The 26826-nt window shown below is 46.6% G+C and overlaps 1 protein-coding gene and 1 non-coding gene across 2 annotated transcripts in view; both read right to left on the bottom strand.

The window, feature by feature from the left end:
• Positions 1-26826, bottom strand: part of LOC140460300 (uncharacterized) — a 749266-nt gene that overhangs the window by 547006 nt on the left and 175434 nt on the right. The window lies entirely within an intron of this gene.
• On the bottom strand, positions 16306-16379 carry trnan-guu (transfer RNA asparagine (anticodon GUU)). The gene has a single exon. It is a non-coding gene; the product is annotated as a tRNA-Asn (tRNA).

Raw genomic sequence — 26826 nt, 5'->3', positions numbered from 1 at the left:
AGCGAATCCCTGGCGCTGTAAGGCAGCAGTGCTAACCACTGATCCATCGCGCTGCGTATGTGTGCAGAAAGAGGTGGGGGCTGGGAACTTTGTTAATTGTACCGCACAGTGGATTGTTGAGTAAGGTTAAATCTCACGGGATCCAGGGAGAGCTAAACAACTGGGTACAAAATTTAGAAGCACGTTGTTGTAGATGCTGGAATCCTTGCTGAAATTAACAAATGCTGGAGATCACAGTGGGTCAGGCAGCGCTGTGCTACTCTATGACTGGTTAGTGTGGACGTGGAGATGATGTTTCCACTAGGAGAAGGGTTGAGGATGACAAGTCATTGAGGGCATTTCAGACAGAGATAGGTTCTTGATTAGTAAGGCGTCAAGGGTGATGAGGAGAAGGCAGCAGAATGGGATGGAGAAACGTATCAGCCATGATAGACTGGTGGAGCAGACTCGATGAGCCAAATGGCCTCATCCTGCTCCTGTGTATTATGGTCTTAAAGCTGGGCAGATGACTTAAGGGGTTCTCACAAACTATTTCAGAATCCCGAAGAGGAGTTGCTGGACTCGAAACTTTAACTCTGCTTTCTCTCCACAGATGCTTCCAGTCCTGCTGAGATTTTCCCGTGTTCTCAGTTTTTGTTTCAGATTTCCAGCATCCACAGTTCTTTGTCGTATTTATCAAATTCATTTCTTGCCCTTCCCAAGTGTCTGGAACCTCATCTCCCTGATCTACAAACTGTTCACTTACCCTAGAAATGACCACTACCTCCTTATCAGAGTAGATCACTTTGTTGCAAAATGATTGTTCAATTCTGTGACCAAAATTATTGCATTCGTAATTACTTACACCAGGGACTCTCAATATCTCAGGCCAGAACACAGCTAGATTGTTTCAGACAGTACATTTATGTGATTTGATGTAATTCCCTATTCCCTACTTTACCAGCGTGTTGTTGGGAATGGAGGGTTTGAATTAAGAAGCTGGTACATTTTTTCCAACGGAGCCGAGCAAGTTGACAGATAACTTTGTAGAGATTTTTAAAATCAGGAGGGGTATAGATAAGGTGTCATTTCCAGGAGGCTCAGAATATTTTATTGCTCCAGAAGGTGTAAAAGGGGGTCAAAGCTTCAACAGAAATCGAGCAGAGCTGAGAACAGACAACATTTAATCAGAGGAGAGAGAAATCAGGACCAGAAATCCGAGCTGACACCACACTACCATGTTATCAGTGCTTTGATTAGCAGTGCCCACCCTCTACCTTTACTGAGCCTCTCACTCGACTTGAATGCCACGTATCCCCTCAAAGTTCTGGATCCAATCCTTGTCATTCTGAAGCCATATCTCTGTAAGGAGTCTCAGATCATAATTATTCTCTTCAATGTGTGCAGTCAATTAATTCGCTTTTTTTACAATGCAGCTTTTAGTTTTATTTTTTGTTACAATGCAGCATACATTCACATACTGAGCTTTTAGTTTTATTTATTGTGATGGTTAGAATCCAGTTTTGATTGCTAGTACATTTATTCTCCTTGTCCCTTTCTCTCATTCTCTGGTGTTTGGTTTCCACATCACTATATTGCTCAAAGGCCTTGATTTGGATTGGCCATGCTAAATTGCCCAATGTCCAGGGACGTGCAGGTTAGGTGGGGAGGCCATGTGAAACGCAGGGTTATCGTTTCAAAGTAATAGAAGGAGTAGCCCATTTGGCCCATCGACCTTGCTCCGCCATTCATTAAAATGATGGCGGATCGATCAATCGTCTCAGCTCCTTCTAATTGCATTATCCCAACTTCCCTTAATTCCCTTACCACGCAAAAAACCCATCCAACAGTGTCAAAATGAAGCTGCCTCTACTGCTTCCTTGAGCACAATATTCCATTAATTTACCATTAACCACATAGGCCCTGCCCTGAGTTGCCTCATCAAAATGCAACAGCTCATATTTGTCTAAATTAATCTCCATCCACTACTCCTTGGCCCATCGGCTCATCTGATCAATTATAATGTATATTAAACTTTCTTTCCAACCTTATTCCCTAAAAGCTGAAAATCTCCATCCCACACTCTCACCCTCCATTCTCACTTTGTTGAATCTAATCACGGATGTCCTCATCCTGAAGGGTTTGGTTCATGCTGATTAACAGGCCCACATTCAACGGAGATCTAACTGAAACGTACAGAACATTGAACGGCCTGGACAGAATGGACATTGGGAAGATGTTTTCATTGGGAGGAGAGACTAATACGCATGGGCATAGCCTCAGCATAAAGGGAGAATGGAGATTAGGAGAAATTTCTTTCGCCAAAGAGTGGTGAATCTATGGAATTCATTGTCACAGAAAACTGTGGAGGCCAGGTCACTGAGTATGTTTAACAATGAGATAGAGATGTACAGCACAGAAACAGACTGTTTGGTCCAACTTGTCCATGCCGACCAACTATCCCAACCCAATCTAGTCCCACCTGACAGCACACGGCCCCATATCCCTCCAAACCCTTCCTATTCATACACCTACCCAAATGCCTTTTAAATGTTGCAATCGGACTAGCCTTCACCACTTCCTCTGGCAGATCATTCAATAAATGTACCATCCTCTGCGTGAAAAAGTGGCCCCGTGGATCTCTTTTGCATCTTTTCCCTCGAACGCGAAACCCATGTCCTCTCGTTCTGCACTCACCCACCCCAGGAAAAGACTTTCTTTATTAATCCTATCCATGCCCCTCATGATTTTATACACGTACAGTTACGACGTTCAAAAGACATTTGGATAAGTACATGAATACGAAAGGTTGGAAGGGTTATGGGCCAAACACTGGTAGGTGGGACGAGTTTACTTTCAGAACATACTCAGCATGGACTAGTTCGATGAAGGGTCTGTTCAGTGCTGTCTGACCCTGTGACTGACCTGTACTGGTCTTAAAACCATTTTCTTACCTCCCCCCATAAGCATCCACTTCTTTGTTGTTCAAAACTCAGATGAACTTCGCCTTGAATATGTTCAATGACCCCACTTCTGAACTCAATTCCTCTTCGTAATATACCACTTGCCTCGCTCATTGCCTGCTGCATCTGCCCGACAACTGGCATTGACTGGGGTGGAGGGACTCTGAGACCCCTTAGTACATCCATACATCATTCCTGATGAAGGGCTTGTGCCCGAAACGTTCCCTGTCCTGCTCCTCAGATGCTCCCTGACCTGTTTTGCTTTTCCAGTGCCACATTTTTCGACTTTCACCTCTCGTCCTCACTTTATCCACATTCCAATATATCACCATTTAAACAATGCGCTGCTTTTTTTTTAAACAGCAAAGGCTATAACTTCACATTGCGGCACTGCACTTGCCATGTGTTTGCCAATTGAGACACAGACCTGGACCAACTTCGGGAAGAGGCAAAAGACTGAGTTCTGAACAAAAACCGTAGCACACTCAAAACGTCGGCTCTGTTTACCTTTCCACAGATGCTGCTCGACCCGTTGGCTTTCTGCAGTATTCGCTGTGTTTGTTCTACACAAATGCTGCTTTCCATTAAAGAACTTCAATCCCTGTCCTCTGGTAACTGACCCTAGTCAGTGGCAAGAGGTTCTTCTGATCATTAACCTGCCCATTCCCACACGTCTTCTCCCATCATTGCCAACAGCCCCTGGAAATCTCCAGTTAACCTTCTTTGCTCCAAAGAGAACATTCCCAAACTTGGGAATGTCTCCACAAAATGAAAATTGCTCATCCCTGGACATGATGCAAATGTTACAATGCGAAAGCGGTTTTGGCAAAATATCGTCAGTTAGCAGGTGGAAAAATGTTCTGGAAGTAAAACAGAAATCCCAGTCTCCAGCTTTGTGAATCTATCGAAACTCTTTGGGAAGTGGAATTAGAGGAGAATGAAGGATGAACTGTTCGACTGAGCAGAGATAGTCCAGACACCGTCCCCTTGTTTAAGAGGCCGGGGGATTGACTGTGATATTCTCGGGACATGAACTGACCCGAGACATTGAAAGAATTCTCTGCACATCAGGAATTCAAATCCATTCTCGGCTCGGGGCCAATGAGAAAATGCGGGAAGAAGCAAAACACTGAAAGGCTCGGAGGGCGATGGCCCCGGTGTAGGACAGCTCGTTCCTCGTGACATGGATGTGCCTGCAGATGGTGGGATCAGGCTGTCCCCATGTCTCCACAATGAATGTCCAAGGCTTTATTATGGAAAAGTAAAACTGATATAGGACAATGGTAATTTTTGGGCGGGGCGGGTTGAATTATGAATTGATTAGTAGGTTCCTCAAAGACTCTGTGTGGCTGGTGTTTGGCCCGGTCTCTGTGGCGCAATTGGTCAGCACGTTCGGTTGTTTACCGAAAGGTTGGTGGTTCGAGACCACCCAGGAACGCAGTGTTTTCTGTTCCTGCTCCTATCGCTTTTTTGGCTGCGAAAGTGCACGTTTTTAATGGTTTCAGGAAAATATTTCCCAAACGGAAATCTTCTCCACTGAGGCAGCACAAAGGGGTTTCTGAATTGATTGAAATTCTAATGTCAAGGACTGCGGATGCTGAGAATCCGAGACAGAAACCGAAACTGCTGGAGAAACTCAGCAGGTTTAGCTGTACCTGGATGAGAAAAAAAACGAGTTCTGAAATGTTGTTTCTGATTCTCTTTCCACTGATGCTGCCTGACCTGCTGAGTTGCTCCTGCAATTTCTGTTTTTGTTTTTAACTGAACGTCCATTTCATCTTTCGGGATGAAACACGCAGACTCGCCATTTGCAGATATTTACCACTTTCAAAACCTGTGAAGTGATTGGATTCAAACAAACTCTGCAATGATTCACTCTTTCGCAGCTCCACAGGCAGAGAGACCTGGGAAATGAAGCTGTCAGTGTGGTTCTGTATTGGTGGGCCGAGTGGCGAATGCAATGGACATGAAATCCATTGTGGTTTCCACACGCAGGGGTGAACCCTGCCGACTACAGTTGAGAACTGTCATCAGAAAGAAAGGGAGATTGCTCCACGGTATTTGTTAAAGATGCAAATCAGTGGAGGAGTTGAAATATTTCAATCACATTGGGACTAGTCGGGAATTTGTAGCCCACTGCCTGACAGGGTGGAACAAGCAGATACCCACAGAGCTGCTATTGAGGCGATGAGCCAAGAGTTTGGAAATGAGATAGAACAGTGTGGGGTGTGAAGTCGTGATCGAAGTTAAGCAGGCACCTGAGGACAAAGGTGTTTTATTTGCCAGTGAAAGATACTGCTTCACAAAGTTGGGACTATGGAAGGGAAGCAGTGGTGGTGATTACCTTTGGTTGTTCGCATTGTGAATGTTCCCATTGCTGCGCATGTCCGTGTTAACGTCAGAACTGTGCAGCATGGCGGCGTCAGGTCCGCACAGTGCCAGGGGCGCAATGGATGACGCATCTGACTCCACCTACCTGTTTGAAATGCAGCTCACAGCTTATTCACACATCCCAATTAGTCTTTCTCATTGTCCTGAAGCCGGCATACGGTTTGAATTCCTGATCTGCGGGAACGAGACTATTTTCACTGTGTCGCGTCAGTAAGTGTCCCTGAGAACATTAGAGTCACGTCATAGCGCTGTCGGAGGAGGGGAAGCTGAAATAGTCCCACACGCTGCTCACGGGCACATTTCACTTTTCCCAACTCACCGCCCCAACACTGCGGCTCTTGGGAGTGGAAAGGGAACAAACGCCAAAACCCAGTCTCAGCTTTGTAAATCTTCAGGAAATAAGAAAACTGTTCATCCCTTCGGGTCTTCCATCCTGGGCTGACAACGTTGATTTTAAATGGCTGTCTAGTCAGTGTCGATTCGTTTTGGCTGAAAAAAATCTTCCTTATCTCATCCCAGCATTTCTTGCCACAGAGAACTGTGCGGCAGAGTTCATGTATATATTTCCTTGTATGGTATTTTATAAATAACATTCGTTTGCTGGTTGTTTGTATCGGGTATTTCAGGTTCATTAGCCGCTGTTTAAGTGTGTTGGGCGGTTTGTGGGCTACCATGATGCTGAGAGGGTTGAGTTGTCTGGACATCATTTCCCAGATGTCTTTAATGTAAAGTAATGTGGCTAAGGTTTCTGCAGACGTTGTGTCTGCTTGTGTCAGTTTGTTGATGTGAAATCGGCACACTGGGTTTATTGGGTAGGCAAAAGTGAGGACTGCAGATGCTGGAAACCAGAGTTTAGATCAGAGTGGTGCTGGAAAAGCACAGAAGGTCAGACAGCTTCCGAGGAGCAGGAAAATCGATGTTTCAGGCAAAAGCCCTTCATCAGGAATAGAGGCAGGACCCCTTCCAGGGTGGAGAGATAAATTGGGGGTGGGGTGTGCTGGGCCAAAGGTAGCAAAGAGTACAATAGGTGAATGGGGGTGGGGATGGAGGTGACATATCAGAGAGCAGGGTGGAGCGGATAGGTGGGGAGGGAGATTGGCAGGTAGGACAGGTCATGAGGACAGCGCTCAGCTGGAAGGTTGGAACTGAGGTAAGGTGGGGGGAGGGGAAATGAGGAAACTGGTGCAGTCCACATTGATGTCCTGGGGTTGAATGTAGCCGAGGCTGAAGTTGGGGCGTTCTTCCTCCAGGCATCGGGTGGGGAGGGAGGGACGATGGAGGAGGCCCAGGTCCTGCATGTCCCTGGCAGAGTGGGAGGGGAGGTTGAAATGTTGGGCCACAGGGCGATGGGGTTGATTGTTGCGGGTGTCCTGGACATGTTCCCTCAAACGCTGTGACTTGACTCTGCGGCGGGGCTCCAGTCTCCCCAATGTAGAAGAGACCGCATCGGGAGCAATGGCTACACGAAATGACATTGGTGTTAGCCTTCTAACTTCGTGACTCGGATTCGACTTCCGGGCAGGGAAGCAATTTTCAGGAGAGCTGTCCAGCTTTGCCTATGTCTCCCTGGTGGTCTAGTGGTTCGCATTCGGCGCTTTCACCGCTGCAGCACGGGTTCAATTCCCGGTCAGGGAAGCAATTTTCAGTGTGTTGCTTGGCTATCCATTCTCCTTAAAAGCGCTGTACAGTTACTATTTGGTCTTCGTAGTCACTGGGTGCTGCACTGTGTCGTGTTTCGTTGAAATAGTGCCCTCGTTCAGAAATGTTTGTATGTGTAGAGATGATTACTTCTGTAGCTAAGTTCTTGGTTCGCGTGTGCTGTTTTCCTGTAGAGGCTGTTTTGAATTTATCATTGATTGTTCGGTGGACTGTACATCTAGAAATGGCACTTTGTTGTTGTCCTCTTTTGTGAATTTTATGCCAGTAAGGAGATTGTTGATGGTGTTGTATGTTTCCTCTAATTTGTTTCATTTTTTGATGACAGAAGTGTTTCATGGGCGTTTCGTTGATTTGTTTGTAGGGCTTGTTACTGAATATGAAGTGGGTGGTAAGGTATAGTTCCACGAGGTTGACAGTGTTATCTTTGCTGCTGAAGTTGGTTCTGTGTTTTCGTCTTTAGTTCTTCGAGTCGTGTCTTCAGTTTTCTTTGGCCACGTTGATGTTAATGGATGTGAACAGGGCTGTTATGTCAAAGGACAACATTATTCCATCCTCTTCTATCTTCGTGTCTTTGGTGTTCGGGAATTCTTGGATGGAGTAAATGGAGTGGCATGAATCTTCGACTTGGTGTTTTAGTCCTCAGTGGAGGCCTTTGACAAGTCTGTATATTGGTGTTCCAAGTAGTGAGACTATGGCCTGAGGGGGGCTCCTAGTTTGAAAAAGAGGAGAACAACAATAAACTGCATTCTTAGATGTCACAGTAGAGCGAACTGTCAATGGGGAACTTCAAACTAGCATCTACATAAAAACAACACACACAAACCAAATACTTAACCACAGAAGCAATCATCCCAACACCCACAAACGAAGCTGCATCAGGACATTATTTCAACGAGCCACTACACACTGCAGCACAGAGAAACTACGAAGACCACAAGAGAAATACGTATATAGTGTATTTAAGGAGAACGCGTCCGCAATAAACCCATTCCGCCGATTTCTCGCTGATGCTTCCAAGCTCACTCTCAAAAATTCGGTTTGTCCCTCCATTCTTTCCTGTTTGTTTTTTGTGGGTTTTGAAAGCGTTCCCAATCCTCCGACTGAGTATTGGAGCTGGGAAGGTAAAAACAATGACTGCAGATGCTGGAAACCAGATTCTGGATTAGTGGTGCTGGAAGAGCACAGCAGTTCAGGCAGCATCCAAGGAGCTTCGAAATCGACGTTTCAGGCAAAAGCCCTTCGTCAGGAATAAAGGCAGTGAGCCTGAAGCATGGAGAGATAAGCTTATGTCTCCATGCTTCAGGCTCACTGCCTTTATTCCTGACGAAGGGCTTTTGCCTGAAACGTCGATTTCGAAGCTGCTTGAATGCTGCCTGAATTGGAGTTGGGAAGTTATGTTGTGGCTGTACAGGACATTGGTGAGACCACTTTTAGAATATTGTGTGCAATTCTGGTGTTCCTCCAATCAGAAGGATATTGTGAAATTTGAAAGGGTTCTGAAGCACCAATGGGTCCACAGAGGGGAAGAGGCCCTTCTGCTGAACTGAGTGTGGGAAGGCCTTCAGTGATTCCTCTGCCCTGCTGACGCACCAGTTGGTCCACACCAGGGAAGGCTGTTCTCCGGCCCCAAGTGCGAGATGGCCTTCAGCAGTTATTCCCACCTGTTGAGACACCAGTGGGTCCACACTGAGAGGCCGTTCTTCTGCCCCAACTGCAGGAGGGGCCTTGCTCTTTCCTCCGACGTATTGGCCCATTGGTGTGTCCAAATGGTAGAGAGGTCGTTCAGTTGCCTATGTGCAGGAAGGACTTCAGCAATTCCTCGTCCCTGCTGAGGCACCAGTCTATCCACACCGGGGAGAAGCCGTTCTCCTGCCCCGAATGTGGGAAGGTCTTTACCTGCTCCTCCACACTGCTGAATCTCCAGCTGGACCACACGGGGGTTTGGGGGTGGGGTGGGGGGGGGGGGGAGAGTGGCGGAGGAGGGGAGGCCATTCTGCTGCCCTAAGTGTGGGAAAGCCTTCAGCAATTCCTTTGCCCTACTGAAGCACCAATGTGCCCACACCTGGGAGATGCCCTCCAGCTGGACCGAGTGTGGGAAGAGGTTCATGTTTTCCTACAACTTGCGGAAGCACCAGCGGGGGCACCAGCGCTCCCAGCAATCAGATCCTACCAGTGATGATGCCTTCAGTCACCTCCCAGATCTGAACCTCCTGCCAGTTCTGATAGTGGGTGCAGTGGGAGAGTAGGTGGGCTGTTTTAGTCTTCTGCTGGACTGCCTTTGCCTTCCCGACACCCCACAATCACAACTCCATGATGGTTCAGGGTTAGCACTGCTGCCTCATGGCACCAGGAACCCAGGAATAATTCCACCCTTGGGAGTCTGTGTGCAAGTTAAGGAGGGTAGGAAAATGGATCTGAGTGGGTTAGTTTTCGGAAGATCAGTGCAGATGTGTTCGGCTGAAGGACCTGTTTCCACATTGTGGGGGTTCTATGATTCTGTGAGCTTTGCCTTCAGTGGACACTGTTGCTCATTGAGCCCGGGACTGCACATTGCTAATGAAATGAACCAGAGAAACCTAAGACCGCAAGACCATCGGAGAAGAAGTTTGGCCGACTCTGCTATTCGTTAGTAACAAAAGTATTGGATGAGATTAGCTACAGTGTGGAAACAGGCCATTCATTCCAACAAGTCCACATCGACCCTCCGAAGTGTAAACCATCCAGACACATTTCCCTCTGACTAATGTACCTAACTCTATGGGCAAATAAGCATGGCCCATCCACATGACCTGCACATCTTTGGTTTATGGAAGAAAACAGGACCACCCAGAGAAAACTCACTCAGACATTGGGGGAAAGTGCAAAGTCCTCACAGACAGCCACCCAAGGCTGGAATCAAATCTGGGTCCCCAGCACTGTGAGGCTGCAGTGGTAATCACTGAGCCACTACATATTGCAACCCGAAGTTGGCAAGCCGGGGGTTGGGAGAATACAGCAAGCCAGGCAGCACCAGGATGTGGAGTAGTCAGCGTTTTGGGTATAAACCCTTCTTCATGACTGAAAGAGTGACTTATCTATGAGAAAAGATTTACATGAATGTTGCTGGGGGTTGGAGGGCTTGAGCTGCAGGGAGCGGCTGAATAGCATGGGGTTGTTTTCACTGGAGCATCGGAGGCAGAGAAGTGACCTAATACCGGTTATAAAATCATGAGGGGCATGGACAGTGTAATAGACAATGTCCTTTCCTTGGGTAGGGGAGTCCAGAACGAGAGGGCATAAGTTTAGGGTAAGAGGCGAAACAAATTAAAAGGACAACTTTTTCATGCAGAGGGTGGTATATATATGAAATGAGCTGCCAGAGTATATGGGACAGGTGCTGTCAAATGGGACTAGATTAATATAGGATATCAGGTCAGCATGGACAAGTTGGACCGAAGGGTCTGTTTCCATGCTGTACGTGTCTCTGACTACTGGTCCTGATGTAAGTTTAAAATAGAGTCCAAGTAACTTTGAAGAGTTCAATCTTGTTGAGCTCACCTCCTGAAAAGTTTCAGATGAATCCCTCTGAGAGATACTGTTTAAACATGCTGAGTTGGACAAAGTATCCCATCAAGTTCAACACAAACCCAGAGTTGAAGAAGTCAGAAGTCAGAAGACCAAGGGGACCAAAACTGATCACAATATTCCAGGTGCAGTCTCATCAACGTCCTGTATAACTACAACATAACTTGCCAACATCTATACTCAATTCCCTAACTGATGAAGGCCAGTGTGCTGAAACCTTTCTTCACTGCCTTGTGTACTGATGTAATCAGAGATATAGGACCTACTTTAAACTGATCCACGATCCAGCTGCTGGGAGCACAGAAGTAGAGTAGTGCTGCGTGAGTGTGCTGGGTCGATAACCCAGAGGACGATGGGTAAAAATCATGTGATTCTGTTGCTCAATATCTCTGTAAGCTGCTTTCATATACAAAGGTTCTCTATTCTGCATCTTGCCTTTGCATCTGTTTCCCAAAGCTTCTTCAGTGGAGGCGTGGCCGCTGGAGCCCAGGAGTTCAACAACCCCCCGGCGCTTGAGGATGGTCCAAGCTCCAAGAAGCGAGAGGGGGCGGGGGGGGGGGGGGGTGGGGAGGCGGGGGTAAGGCTGGAAGCTGGATCATTTCATTGGCAATGTGCAGTCCCGGGCTCAATGAGCAACAGTGTCCACTGAAGGCAAAGCTCATAGAATCATAGCACCCCCACAATGTGGAAAAACAGGTCCTTCAGCCGAACACATCTGCACTGATCTTCCGAAGACTAACCCACTCAGATCCATTTTCCAACCCTCCATAAATTGCACACAGACCCCCAAGGGTGGAATTATTCTTGAGTTCCTGGTGCCATGAGGCAGCAGTGCTTACCCTGAGCTACCTTGGGGTTGGGTTTGTGTGGTGTAGGGGAGGCAATTGCATTCCAGCAGAAAACAATAACAGCTCACCTACTCTCCCACTGCACCCACTGTCAGAAATGGCAGCAGATTCAGTCCTGGGGGGTGACCGAAGGCAGCGTCACTGGTGGGATCTGATTGCTGGGAGCGCTGTTGCCCCCGCTAGTACTTCCGCAAGTTGCAGGAAAACATGAACCTCTTCCCACACTCGGGCCAGCTGAAGGGTCTCTCCCCAGGGTGGACACACTGGTGCTTCAGCAGGGCGGAGGAATTGCTGAAGGCTTTCCCACACTTAGGGCAGCAGAATGGCCTCCCCTCCTCCGCCACTCTCCCCCCCCCCAAACCCCCGTGTGGTCCAGCTGGTGATTCAGCAGTGTGGAGGAGTGGGTAAAGACCTTCCCAAATTCGGGGCAGGAGAACGGCTTCTCCCCGGTGTGGATAGACTGGTGCCTCAGCAGGGCCGAGGAATTGCTGAAGGCCTTCCTGCACATAGGGCAACTTAACGACCTCTCTACCATTTGGACACACCAATGGGCCAGTACGTCAGAGGAAAGAGCAATGCCCCTTCCTGCAGTTGGGGCAGAAGAACGGCCTCTCAGTGTGGACCCACTGGTGTCTCAGCAGGTGGGAAGAACTGCTGAAGGCCATCTCGCACTTGGGGCCGGAGAACAGCCTTCCACGGTGTGGACCAACTGGTCCGTCAGCAGGGCAGAGGAATCACTGAAGGCCTTCCCACACTCAGGGCAGCAGAAGGGCCTCTTCCCCTCTGTGGACCCATTGGTGCTTCAGAACCCTTTCAAATTTCACAATATCCTTCTGATTGGAGGGACACCAGAATTGCACACAATATTCTAAAAGTGGTCTCACCAATGTCCTGTACAGCCACAACATAACTTCACAACTACAATTCAGGCAGCATCCAAGCAGCTTCGAAATCGACGTTTCGGGCAAAAGTCCTTCCTCAGGAACAAAGGCAGTGAGCCTGAAGCATGGAGAGATAAGCTTATCTCTCCATGCTTCAGGCTCACTGCCTTTATTCCTGACGAAGGGCTTTTGCCCGAAACGTCGATTTCGAAGCTACTTGGATGCTGCCTGAACTGCTGTGCTCTTCCAGCACCACTAATCCAGAATCTGGTTTCCAGCATCTGCAGTCATTGTTTTTACCTTCCCAACTCCAATACTCAGTCAGAGGATTGGGAACGCTTTGGGAACGCTTTCAAAACCCACAAAAAACAAACAGGAAAGAATGGAGGGACAAACCGAATTTTTGAGAGTGAGCTTGGAAGCATCACTGAGAAATCGGCGGAATGGGTTTTTTTGGGACGCGTTCTCCTTAAATATATTATATACGTATTTCTCTCTTGTAATTCGTAATTTCTCTGTGCTGCAGTGTGTAGCGGCTCGTTGAAATAATGTCCTGTTGAATCTTCGTTTGTGGGTGTTGGGATGATTGCTTCCGTGGTTAAGTATTTGTGTGTGTTGTTTTTCTGTCGACGCGAGTTTGAAGTTCCCCATTGACTGTTCGCTCTACTGTGACATCTAAGAATGCAGTTTATTGTTGTTCTCCTCTTTTTCAAACTAGGAGCCCCCCTCAGGCCATCGTCTCACTACTTGGAACACCAATATACAGACTTGTCAAAGGCCTCCACTGAGGACTAAAACACCAAGTCGAAGATTCACTCCACTCCATTTACTCCATCCAAGAATTCCCGAACACCAAAGACACGAAGACAGAAGAGGATGGAATAATGTTGTCCTTTGACATAACAGCCCTGTTCACATCCATTAACATCAACGTCGCCAAAGAAAACTGAAGACACTACTCGAAGAACTAAAGACAAAAACACAGAACCAACTTCAGCCTGCAAAGATAACACTGTCAACCTCGTGGAACTGTGCCTTACCACCCACTTCATATTCAGTAACAAGCCCGACAAACAAATCAACGAAACGCCCATGAAACACTTCTGTCATCAAAAAATGAAACAAATTAGAGGAAACCTACAACACCATCAACAATCTCCTTCCTGGCATAAAATTCACAAAAGAGGAGAACAACAACAAAGTGCCATTTCTGGATGTCACAGTAGACCGACCAGTCAATGATAAATTCAAAACAGCCTCTGCAGGAAAGCAACACACACGAACCAAGTACTTAGCTACAGAAGTAATCATCCCTACACCTACAAACAAATCTGAACGAGGGTACTATTCCAACGAACCACAACACAGTGCAGCAGCCAGAGACTCCGAAGACCAATATGTAACTCTACAGCGCATTTAAGGAGAATGTGCAGCCCAAAAAATACACTGGAAATTGCTTCCCTGACCGGGAATCGAACCCGGGCCGCAGTGGTGAAAGCGCCGAATCCTAACCACTAGACCACCACGGAGATGGCAGCGAAGTTTGACAGCTCTACTGAAAATTGCTTCCCTGCCCGGAAATCGAACCCGGGTCACGGGAGTTCGAAGGCTTCCACCAAAGTTGTTTCTTGTATCCATTGCTCCCGATGCGGTCTCCCCTACATTGGGGAGACTGGAGCCCCGTCGCAGAATCAAGCCACAGCGTTTGAGGGAACATCTCCAGGACACCCGCAATAATCAACCCCATCGCCCTGTGGCCCAACATTTCAACCTCCCCTCCCACTCTGCCAGGGACATGCAGGACCTGAACCTCCTCCATCGCCGCTCGCTCCCCACCCGATGTCTGGGGGAAGAACGCCCCAACTTCAGCCTCGGATACATTCAACCCCAGGACATCGATGTGGACTGCACCAGTTTCCTCATTTCCACTCCCCCCACCTTAGCTGAGTTCCAACCTTCCATCTGAGCGCTGTCCTCATGACCTGTCCTACCTGTCAATCTCCCTTCCCACCTATCCGCTCCACCCTCCTCTCTGACCTGTCACCTACGTCCCCAACCCCATTCACCTATTGTACTCTTTGCTACCTTTGGCCCAGCACACCCCCAATTTATCTCGCCACCCCTGGAAGCGTCCTGCTTCTATTCCTGATGAAGGGCTTTTGCCCGAAACGTCGATTTTCCTGCTCCTCGGAAGTTGTCAGACCTGCTGTGCTTTTCCAGCACCACTCTGATCTAAACTCTGGTTTCCAGCATCTACAGTCCTCACTTTTGCCTACCCAATAAACCCAGTGTGCCGATTTCACATCAACAAACAGACACAAGTAGACACAACGTCTACAGAAACCCTAGCACATTACTTTACATTAAAGACATCTGGGAAATGATGTCCAGACAAATCAAACCTCTCAGCATCATGGTAGCCCACAAACCTACCAACAAACTTAAACAGCGGCTAATGAACCTGAAATACCCGATACAAACAACCAGCAAACGAATGTTATTTACAAAATACCATACAAGGAAATATATACATGAACTCTGCCACACAGGTCTCTCTGGCAAGAAATGCTGGGATGAGATAAGGAAGATTTTTTTCAGCCAAAACGAGTCGGCACTGACTGGACATCCATTTAAAATCAAGGCTGTCAGCCCAGGATGGAAGATCCGAAGGGATGAACAGTTTTCTTATTTCCTGAAGATTTACAAAGCTGAGACTGGGTTTTGGTGTTTGTTTCCTTTCCACTCCCAGGAGGCGCAGTGGTTGGGGCAGTGTGTTGGGGAAAGTGAAATGTGCCCGTGAGCAGCGTGTGGGGCTATTTCAGCTTCCCCTCCTCCGACAGCGCTATGACTTGACTCTGATGTTCTCAGGGAAATTTCCTGACGCGAGACATTGAAAAGAGTCTCGTTCCTGCAGATCGGGAATTCAAACCGTGTGCTGGCTTCAGGACAATGAGAAAGATTAATTGGGGTGTGTGAAGAAGCTGTGAGCTGCATTTCAAACAGGTAGGTGGAGTCAGATGCGTCATCCATTGCGCCCCTGGCACTGTGCGTATCTAACGCCACCATGCTGCAGAGTTCTGACGTTATACACGGACATGCGCAACAATGGGAACATTCACAAGAGGAACAGCCAAAGATGATCACCGTCACTGCTTCCCTTCCATAGTCCCAACTTTGTGAAGCAGTATCTTTCACCGGGAAATAAAACACCTTTATCCTCAGGTGCCTGCTTAACTTCGATCACGACTTCACGCCCCTCACTGTTCTTGTTTCATTTCCAAACTCTTGGCTCATCGCCTCAATAGCAGCTCTGTGGGTATCTGCTTGTTCCACCCTGTCAGGCAGTGGTTTGCAGATTCCCGACCAGTGCCAATGTGATTGAAATATTTCAACCCGTCCACTGATTGCATTTAAAAAAAAAACCGTGGAGCAATCTCCCTTTTCTTTTGATGTCGTTTCTCAACTGAAGTCGGCAGGGGGAACCGGAATGGATTTCATGTCCATCGCATTCACCACTCGGCCCACCAATACAGAACCACACTGACAGCTTCATTTCCCAGGTCTATCTGCCTGTGGAGCTGCGAAAGAGTAAATCATTGCTGAGTTTGTTTGAATCCAATCACTTCACAGGTTTCGAAAGGGTTAAATATCTGCAAATGGCGAGTCTGGGTGTTTCATCCCGAAAGATGAAATGGACGTTCAGTCAAAAACAGAAATTGCAGGAGCAACTCAGCAGGTCAGGCAGCATCTGTGGAAAGAGAATCAGAGACAACATTTCAGAACTCGTTTTTTACCTCATCCAAGTACAGCCAAACCTGCTGAGTTTTTCCAGCAGTTTCGCTTTCTGTCTCGGATTCTCAGCATCCGCAGTCCTTTACGTTAGAAATTCAACAAATTCAGAAACCCCTTTGTGCTGCCTCAGTGGAAAAGATTTCCGTTTGGGAAACATTTTCCTGAAACCATGAAAAACGTGCACATTCGCAGCCAAGAAAGCGGTAGGAGCGAGAACAAGTAGCACTCCGTCCCTGGGTGATCTCGAACCACCAACCTTTCGGTTAACAGCCGAACGCGCTGACCAATTGCGCCACAGAGACAGTTTCCAGTGCGGCCGGCAAAGTGTCTTTGAGGAACCTACTATTCAATTCATAATTCAACCCGCCCCGCCCAAAATTACCATTATCTTCTATCAGTTTTAATTTTCCATAATAAAGCCTTGGACATTCATTATGGAGACATGGGTTCAGCCTGATCCCACCATCTGCAGGCACATCCATGACACTAGGAACGAGCTCTCCTACACCGGGGCCATCGCCCTCCAAGCCTTTCAGTGTTTTGCCTCTTCCCGAATTTTCTCATTGGCCCCGAGCCGAGAAGGGGTTTGAATTCCTGATGTGCAGAGAATTCTTTCAATGTCTCGGGTCAGTTCATCTCCGGAGAATATCAGAGTCAATCGGCCTCTTAAACAAGGGGACGGTGTCTGGACTGTCTCTGCTCAGTCGGACAGTTCATCCTTCATTCTCCTCGAATTCCACTTCCCAAAGAGTTTCTAAAGATTCACAAAGCTGGAGACTGGGATTTGTGTTTTACTTCCTGAACATTTTTCCACCTGCTAACTGACAATATTTTGCCAAAACCTCTTCCCCATTGTAACACATGCATCATGTTCAGGGATGAGCAATTTCCATTTTGTGGAGACATTCCCAAGTTTGGGAATGTTCTCTTTGGAGCAAAGATGATTAACTGGAGATTTCCAGGGGCTGTTGTCAATGATGGGAGAAGACGTGGTGTTTTCGCTGCTCGTTGGATGCTGCCTGAACTGCTGTGCTCTTCCAGCACCACTAATCCAGTATTTGGTTTTCAGCATCTGCAGTCATTGTTTTTACCTTAATGATCAGAAGAACCTATTGCCACTGACTCGGGTCAGTTACCAGAGGACAGGGATTGAAGTTCTTTAATGGAAAGCAGCATTTGTGTCGAACAAACACAGCGAATACTGCAGAAAGCCAACGGGTCGAGTAGCATCAGTGGAAAGGTAAACAGAGCCGACGTTTTGAGTGTGCTACGGTTTTTGTTCAGAACTCAGTGTTTTGCCTCTTCCCGAAGTTGGTCCAGGTCTGTGTCTCAATTGACAAACACATGGCAAGTGCAGTGCGGCAATGTGAAGTTATAGCCTTTGCTGTTTAAAAGAAAAGCAGTGCATTGTTGAAATGGTGACATATTGGAATGTGGAGGAAGTGAGGACTGGAGGTGAAAGTCGAAAAATGTGGCACTGGAAAAGCACAACAGGTAGCATCTGAGGAGAAGGACAGGGAACGTTTCGGGAACAAGCCCTTCATCAGGAATGATGTATGGATGTACTAAGGGGTCTCAGATTCCTTCCGCACCAGTCAATGCCAGTTGTCGGGCAGATGCAGCAGGCAATGAGCGAGGCAAGTGGTATATTACGAAGAGGAATTGAGTTCAGAAGTGGGGTCATTGAACATATTTAAGGCTAAGTTCATCTGAGTTTTGAACAACAAAGAAGTGGATGCTTATCGGGGGAGGTAAGAAAATGGTTTTAAGACCAGTACAGGTCATTCACAGAGTCTGACAGCACTGAACAGACCCTTCATCCAACTAGTCCGTGCTGAGTATGTTCTCAAACTAAACTCGGCCCACCGACCAGTGATTGGCCCATAAACCTTCGAAACTTTCGTATTCATGTACTTATCCAAATGTCTTTTAAACGTTGTAACTGTACATGTATAAAAACATGAGGGGCATGGATAGGATTAATAGACAAAGTCTTTTCCTGGGGTGGGTGAGTCCAGACCGAGAGGGAATGGGTTTCGTGTTCGAGGGGAAAGATACAAAAGAGACCTAAGAGGCAACGTTTTCACGCAGAGGATGGTACGTTTATTGAATGATCTGCCAGAGGAAGTGGTGAAGGCTAGTCCGATTGCAACATTTAAAATGCATTTGGGTAGGTGTATGAATAGGAATGGTTTGGAGGGATATGGGGCCGTGTGCTGTCAGGTGGGACTAGATTGGGTTGGGATAGTTAGTCGGCATGGACAAGTTGGACCAAACAGTCTGTCTCTGTGCTGTACATCTCTATCTCAATGTTCAACATACTCAGTGACCTGGCCTCCACAGTTTTCTGTGACAATGAATTCCATAGATTCACCACTCTCTGGCTAAAGAAATTTCTCCTAATCTCCATTCTCCCTTTATGCTAAGGCTATGCCCATGGGTATTAGTCTCTCCTCCCAATGAAAACATCTTCCCAATATCCAATCTGTCCAGGGCGTTCAATGTTCTGCACGTTTCAGTTAGATCCCCCTTGAATGTGGGCCTGTTAATCAGCATGAACCAAACCCTTCAGGATGAGGACATCCGTGATTAGATTCAACAAAGTGAGAATGGAGGGTGAGAGTGTGGGGTGGAGATTTTCAGCTTTTAGGGAAGAAGGTAGGAAAGAAAGTTTAATATAAATTATAATTGATCAGATGAGCCGATGGGCCAAGGAGTAGTGGATGGAGTTTAATTTAGACAAATATGAGCTGTTGCATTTTGATGAGGCAACTCAGGGCAGGACCTATGTGGTTAATGGTAAATTAATGGAATTCTGTGCTCAAGGAAGCAGTAGAGGCAGCTTCATTAAGACACTGTTGGATGGGGTTTTTGCGTGGAAAGGGAATTAAGGGAAGTTGGGATAATGCAATTAGGAGGAGCTGAGACGATTGATCGATCCGCCATGATTTTAATGAATGGCGGAGCAGGGTCGATGGGCCAAATAGCCTACTCCTTCAATTACTTTGAAACGATAACCCTGCGTTTCCCATGGCCAACCCACCTAACCTGCACATCCCTAAACACTGGGCAATTTACCACAGCCAATCCAAATCAAGGCCAGTGAGCAATGGAGTGATGTGGAAACCAAACACCAGAGAATGAGAGAAAGGGACAAGAAGAATAAATGTACTAGCAATCAAAACTGGATTCTAACCATCACAAAAAATAAGACTAAAAGCTCAGTCTGTGAATGTGTGCTGCATTATAACAAAAGCGAATTAATTGACTGCACACATTGAAGAGAATAATTATGATCAGAGACTCCTTACAGAGATATGGCTTCAGAATGACAAGGATTGGATCCGGAATATCGAGGGGATACGTGGCATTCAAGTCGACTGAGAGGCTCAGTAAAGGTGGAGGGTGGGCACTGCTAATCAAAGCACTGATAACATGGTAGTCTGGTGTCAGCTCGGATTTCAGGTCCTGATTTCTGTGTCCTCTGATCTCCCTGTTCCCACAGAGTTAAATGTTGTCTGTTCTCAGCTCTGCTCGATTTCTGTTGAAGCTTTGACCCCCTTTTGCACCTTCTGGAGCAATAAAATATTCTGAGCCTCCTGGGAATGAGACCTTATCTATACCCTTTCTGATTTTAAAAAACTCTATAAGGTTAACTGTCAACTTCCTCGGCTCCATTGGAAAAATGTCCCAGCTTCTTCTTAATTCAAACCCTCTATTCCCTGCAACACGCTGGTAATGTCGGGAATAGGGAATTGTATCAAATCACATAAATGTACTGTCTGAAACAATCTAGCTGTGTTCTGGCCTGCGATATTGAGAGTCCCTGGTGTAAGTAATTACGAATGCAATAATTTTGGTCACAGAATTGAACAATCATTTTGCAACAAAGGGATCTACTTTGATAAGGAGGTAGTGGTCATTTCTAGGGTAAGTGAACAGTTTGTAGATCAGGGAGATGAGGTTCCGACACTTGGGAAGGGCAAGAAACGACTGTGATAAATAAGACAAAGACCTGTGGATGCTGGAAATCTGAAACAAAAACTGAGAACACGGGAAAAACTCAGCAGGACTGGAAGCATCTGTGGAGAGAAAGCAGAGTTAAAGTTTCGATTCCAACAACCCCTCTTCAGGATTCTGAAATATTTTGTGAGAACCCCTTAAGTCACCTGCCCAGCTTTAAGACTACAATACTCAGGAGCAGGATGAGGCCATTTGGCCCATCGAGTCTGCTCCACCAGTCGATCATGGCTGATATGTTTCTCTATCCCATTCTGCTGCCCTCTCCTCATAACCCTTGACCCCTTATTAATCAAGAACCTATCTCTGTTTTAAATGCCCTCAATGACTTGGCATCCTCAACCCTTCTCCTAGTGGAAACATCATCTCCACGTCCACACTGTCCAGTCATAGAGTAGCACAGCGCTGCCTGACCCACTGTGATCTCCAGCATTTGTTGTTTTCAGGAAGGATTCCAGCATCTCCAACAACGCGCTTCTAAATTTTGTGCTCAGTTGGTTAGCTCTCCCTGGATGCCGTGAGATTTTACCTTACACAACAATCCACTGCGAAGTACAATTAACAAAGTTCCCAGCCCCCACCTCTTTCTGCACACATGGGCAGCACGATGGATCAGTGGTTCGCACTGCTGCCTTACAGCGCCAGGGATCTACTTTCCATTCCAGCCTTGGGGCGACTCTCTGTGTGGAGTTTGCCCATTCTCCCTGCCGTGTCTCCTCCGGGTGCTCTAGTTTCCTCCCAACATCTAAAGGTGTTCAGTTTTGGGAGAAGTGGCCATACTAAATGGGCCCATAGTGTGCAGTAAGTGTAGTGGAATGGGATAGGGGGAATGTGTCCACATGAGTTACGCTTTGGATGGTCGATGTGGACTTTTTTTTTGATTAGATTAGATTACTTACAGTGTGGAAACAGGCCCTTCGGCCCAACAAGTCCACAACGCCCCGCCGAAGCGCAACCCACCCATACCCCTACATTTACCGCTTACCGAACACTACGGGCAATTTAGCATGGCCAATTCACCTGACCTGCACATCTTTGGACTGTGGGAGGAAACCGGAGCACCCGGAGGAAACCCACGCAGACACGGGGAGAACGTGCAAACTCCACACAGTTAGTCATCTGAGGCGGGAATTGAACCCAGATCTCTGGCGCTGTGAGACAGCAGTGCTAACCACTGTGCCACCGTGCCGCCCACGCTGAATGGCGTGTTTCCACATTGCAGGAATTCTACGTGGCATTCCCCCAACTCCAGAGTCTCAGCAGTCTTGGCTTTTCCCATGGACAGTGTGGGGGAGGGAAACAATGTTTTACAAGGGAGTAAGGTTCTGTGAGTGTGAAGCTAAAAGGAAACGCAGTGCATTGCTTGAGCTGTTTTCCCCGGTATACCAGAGGCTGAGGGGTGATCTTACAGACGTTTATAGAATCATGAGAGGCATAGACAGGGTAAATAGACAAGGTCATTTCCCTGGGATGGGAGAACTCCAGAACAGGAGGATAATATGTTTGAGGTGAGGGAGGCAAGTGTAAGGAATGATCTGCCGGAGGAAGTGATGGATGTAGGTCCAATTATAACATTTAAAAGGCATCTGGATGGGTATATGAATAGGAAGAGTTCAGAGGAAGATGGGCCAAGTGCTGGTAAATGAGACGAGATTAATTTAGGCTATCTGGTCGGCACGGATGAGTTGGACCGAAGGACCTGTCTCTGTGCAGTGTATCTCTGTGACTCTGGCTTGCCCGTAATGTTTGCCCTGCCTGTGTGTTCAGTTTCTGTCTGGTGTCGGTGTCAATGCCTTGATATCTCATTTCCTCCATCTCCCCACTTCCACCTCCCCAGATGTTAACCATTTCGTGTCTGGTTGTTTCTCAAGAAGCTGCATTGAAGGTCCATCCTGAATTAACACATTTTTTTGCTTCCCAAAATCAGACTTACTCACTCCTAGATGTCGTGAAAGATACTAACTTTCAGGTGGAGGTATCTAAAATTCTAAGGTGTCTGTCTTGATGTTTTCACTTTTCGGTCTCTGTCAGATCCTGAATCAGTACCGTCGGGAGGATTAGTTTGAGCGGAGTGAGAATAGAGGGGTGAGAGGGGGTGGGATGGTGCTTTCAATTTTGTGGAAAAAGAAAAGAATGTTCTGCAGAAAGTAGAATTGCTTGTTGGGAATTTATAACCTGGACTGACTGTAATGACTTTTGTCATCTCTTTTTACAGATTATTTGAAGATCTGAAGATGGACGTTTCAATATCAATAGATGAAGAGCTTTGCCTGAAACATTGACTCTGCTGCTCCTCAGATGCTGCCTGATCTGCTGTGCTTTGACTCTGAATCTCCAGCATTTGCAGTCCTCAATTTCACGTCAATGTCTGGCAGTCACTGAATCCATCGGGACTATAACAAGTTTCGACTGTGATTCTGTGAAAAGGAACCAAGCTTTTTGATTCCTCTTTCAGTACGTTTTCAGCATCAGTGAGACTGAAAGAGAGACCCGACTGTTGCAGCACTCTGATTGTGGAGCCAGTAAAAGTTATACAGACTGGGAAGTGGAATTCACGGCAGGGAGGTGCTGTCCACGCGTTTGTGTGCAGCTGAAGCTTCTGTCATTGAGAAACCCAAGGAATCCCATCCCGTGGAGAAACCATGAAAATGTGGCAACTGTAGGAAAGGCTTCCGTTTCCCATCTGACCTGGAGACTCATGGGCTCAGTCACACCGGGGTGAGACTGTTCTCCTGCCCTGAGTGCGGAAAGACCTTCAGCATTCCTACTCTCTGCAGAGCCACCAGGGGGTCCACACAGGCGAGAGGCCATTCTCCTGCCCCAAATGCAGGAAGACCTTCAGCTATTCCTCTGTCCTACTGACCCACCGCCGGGTCCACATATTACAGAAGCCCTTCAGCTGCTCCAAGTACGGGAAGGCCTTCAATGATACATCTGCCCTGCTGAGGCAACATTGGGTCCACACCGGGGAGAGCCCATTCTCCTGCCTCAAGTGCGGGAAGGACTTTACCCAGGCATCCCACCTTCGGGTCCATACGGGGGAGAGGCCCTTCCCCTGCCCAGAGTGATGGAAGGCCTTCAGCAATTCCTCCCAACTGCTGAGGCACAGATGGGGCCATACCGGGGAGAGGCTGTTCACCTGCCCCGAGTGGAAGCGGAGGTTCTCATCATTCTGCACCTTGCAGAAGCACCAGCGCGCACACCAGTGCTCCCAACAATCTGATTCTGCTGGTGAAGCTGCTGTGGGCCACTGCGAGGACTGAACTCCTGCACATTCTGACAGTACTGATAATGGGAGAGTCGGTCTTTTTTTTTGTTTTATGCGGTCGTGCTCCCCCACCCCTGCAACTTTGCTTCCATTGGGCACTGCTGCTCTTTGAGACCAGGAGCTGTTCTCTCTAGATTCTACTGTCCAGTTAAAGAATTGTTGGCTCTTTCTGGGAATGAGTCCCAGCCTGTAAGAAATGGCTGAATACTGGGGTGTCTATTCACATTCAGCAGTGACTTTTAAATTAGATTTACAGTTACGTGTCTGTGAAACAGTCATAGTCCAAAGATTGCACAAAGGCTTGGCAATCCATTGTTGGAAACTGTTTGCTTGAAATGGTAAGTTTAAAAATAAATTCTTTCTTAATTTGCCGCTAAAGTCTCTGTCTCTGAGATGGTGGGGGACTTGATCAAAGGGTTTAAATAATTGCTATTAATGAGATTATCATCTTTAACTTTGTCCGAGAAAATTTGCCATATTTATAATTTGGTTGTTGTTTAAATTATAATGTTGATGTGCAAGATCTGTTCTTCATCAAGTCTGGTTCAGGACAGTTGAGAAATTGAGGGACATTGCATGTTTAAATTTCACTGTGTTGTGAATCTGGTGACAGTGACATTCATTTGTATTGGGTTGCTTACCCTCAGTTGTAGTGTATTCCACTCCAACTATTCACTATGGTAGTGAGTTCCGCAGTCTCACCACACTCTGAGGTTTGTCATGAAATCCTTAGTAGAGAATTGTAAGGGGAAATGTTGACGAGGGCAGAATATAGGGTCTTAACTGCAAATGCCAGGAGGACATTCGACAAAGTAAAAACATGACAATGTAGAGACAAATAAAGAACTTTGACAGCAATGAGGAGGTCACACGTCGGAGTTCAAGATAATGGTCTTGACAAAAAGAAAAAGTACTCTGCAGATATTGGATATTGTAATGAAGCAAGTTTCTAGATGCTGTAGTTGGTTGAATACAATAATAAGAGATGAAATAACCAAAACCACTCATGCAATTTGATGTCGGTAACCATAAAGCAAGTGCATATTATTGATTGATATAGGCCAATTGCGTGCAAGTAAGCCATTCAGCCCATCGAGTCAACATTGACTGACCGTCCAACCCAGAACCAGTTCGTTACCCACCACCACATGCTGGTCTCTAAAGAAGTGAATTTCAAAGACTCGAGAACACTTGAGAGAAATAAAAAACTCTCCTATCTTAAATGAGAGACTAGTCTCTGGCTAGAATTGAGTTGACATTACATTTACAATAAGTCCTCTCCAGATGTTATACAGCTCCATTGGATCATCTGTTTCTTCAAAACTCAAACTGATACAAGCCCAGCCTGACATCCCCTTGTCCCCGATTATAAGTTGAGTAAATGAGCGACCCTTGACCTCACTGGCATGACAAAGGATGCCCTCAATCCAAGTTGACCTGAACTGTCCAACCTCTTAACCCCCACGCCACAATGTGGTCAGCCGCACCTCAGCCCTGAACGAGAGCAGAGGAACTGAATAGACAGCAGTGAGGTGGACATTGCATTCTCAGGGAATATTGTACAAGTGTGAAATTTGTTCAGCTCACATTTGGATCACTGCAGGGACTATGTCTCCTGTCATTTAAATGTCTTTGATCCCAATAACAGTCTAGTTTTGTTGTACATTGTGTGTGTTTTATCTGTGTGTCACGACATGATTTTCTGTTGCTGTCATTCCCATTAGGATGTGTGAATTCAGTACCAGATAATAGTCTCAGTTCTGAATTTTCCTTGAGGATTGGTATAGTACGGACTAAGTGTCAGTCAGAATGGAAGAAGCTCGACTGTTTATTTAACCCTTTGCTGTCCTTCCCCTGGGACTGTATGAATGGGGAAGTGTAGAGGAAGTTTTACTCTGTATCTAACCCAATGCAGTCTCTGTCTTGGCAGTGTTTGTTGGGGACAGTGTTGAGGTAGCTTCACTTGCAATTGAAGGGTAGAGGAAGCTTTATTCTGATTGTCATCCCATGCTGTCCCTGTCCTGGGAGGTTTAGATGGCATCTATAATTGAAGTGAATGCAGACTTGGCTGTGGGAGTGGAGGGTACTTGTACCTGAGCACGCCCATTTTTGAGATTGCTGTGCTGATCAAGACAATCTCAGACACCTTCATGCACTTTTCCAACCAACCACAGGGTGGTTAAGGATGGGTATAAATGCTGGCATTGCCAGCGATGCCCACACCCCATGCATGAATAAATACTTTCTGTTTAAAAGTTTACATTCACGTTCCAAACCCTCTAATGTATGATTACATACATGGAAAATTCCTGCCTGCTGGAATTTCATTTTAAAACATAGGAATGTGTCAACCATGTAGAAATATAGCAAGAACAACAAATTGAGAATTTAACAGGTAATGAGCAGGACCAGAATGCTGAGTCAGCCTGACCCCTAAGGCTGAGAGAGTTCTCCCAGATGTTGAAGTTACACTGGTGCCTTTTACTCTTGCAGCTTCCCCAAAAGTTTGTCCCTGATGTAAGATCATTCAATGACCCGAAGTACGAACTGTTTTTAATCTCCATAACTGGTGCCAGACTTGCTGAGTAATTCCAGCGCTTCTGCTCTACCCTTTTATGGGATTTGAGCTTCCCTAAGTCAGTGTAATGAAGAACTGCAGATGATGGAGATCTGAAACACAAAAATGCGTCAAATACTGGAGAAACCCAATAGGACTGGCAGCACATGTGGAGAGAGAAGCAGAGATAGCATTTCAAGTGCTGTGACCCTTCTTCACAACTGTTCTGGACTCAAGCCAGGATATTGTCTTTGTTTCTTTCTCTCTCTCTCCACCAGTGTTGCCAGACTGGCTGAGTTTCTCCAGCAATTTCTGTTATGACACTTTCACAAGGTTGATGTTTGTTATCCATCCCTAAGTGCAAGGTGTCTTGGTTGTGCTAATTCAGAGGGCAGTTTAAGAGTCAACCACATTGCTGTGGGTCTGGAGTCACATGTAAGTCAGACCATGCAAGGATGGCAGTTTCCCTCATGAAAGGACATTGGTGAACATGGGTTTTTAGGACAATTGACGTCAGTGCCATCGATACCATACTGAGACTTACTTTGTGTTCCCCATTTATGATTTGAATTATTCACATCTTACCTCTTGCTGTGGTGGGATTTGAACTCATGTTCCCTGGATTACTCATCCTGTGACGTTATGACGACACTGTTGTTCCCCATTCTTTGCTATTTTGTGTTTGCTGTGCACGTCTTTGTCCTCTGATGTTTGGGAAATTGAACCTGTTCAAAAGATTGCCCTAGACTTGTCCCTTTGACCAAGAATTTGGTCACCTGTCTCATCTGTGATCCGGTCTTGTGATTTTTAAAGGAATTCTCACAATGTTCATGTGAAGCACTTTGAGATAGTTAACTGTACCACAGGTATTATTTGAATGCAGCATGTGTCCCTATCTTAATAT

Source organism: Chiloscyllium punctatum, chromosome 36, assembly GCF_047496795.1.
Source record: "Chiloscyllium punctatum isolate Juve2018m chromosome 36, sChiPun1.3, whole genome shotgun sequence".
NCBI lineage: Eukaryota > Metazoa > Chordata > Chondrichthyes > Orectolobiformes > Hemiscylliidae > Chiloscyllium > Chiloscyllium punctatum.
The sequence above is the reverse complement of the archived record's forward strand: the minus strand, read 5'-3'. Positions and strand labels throughout refer to the sequence as shown.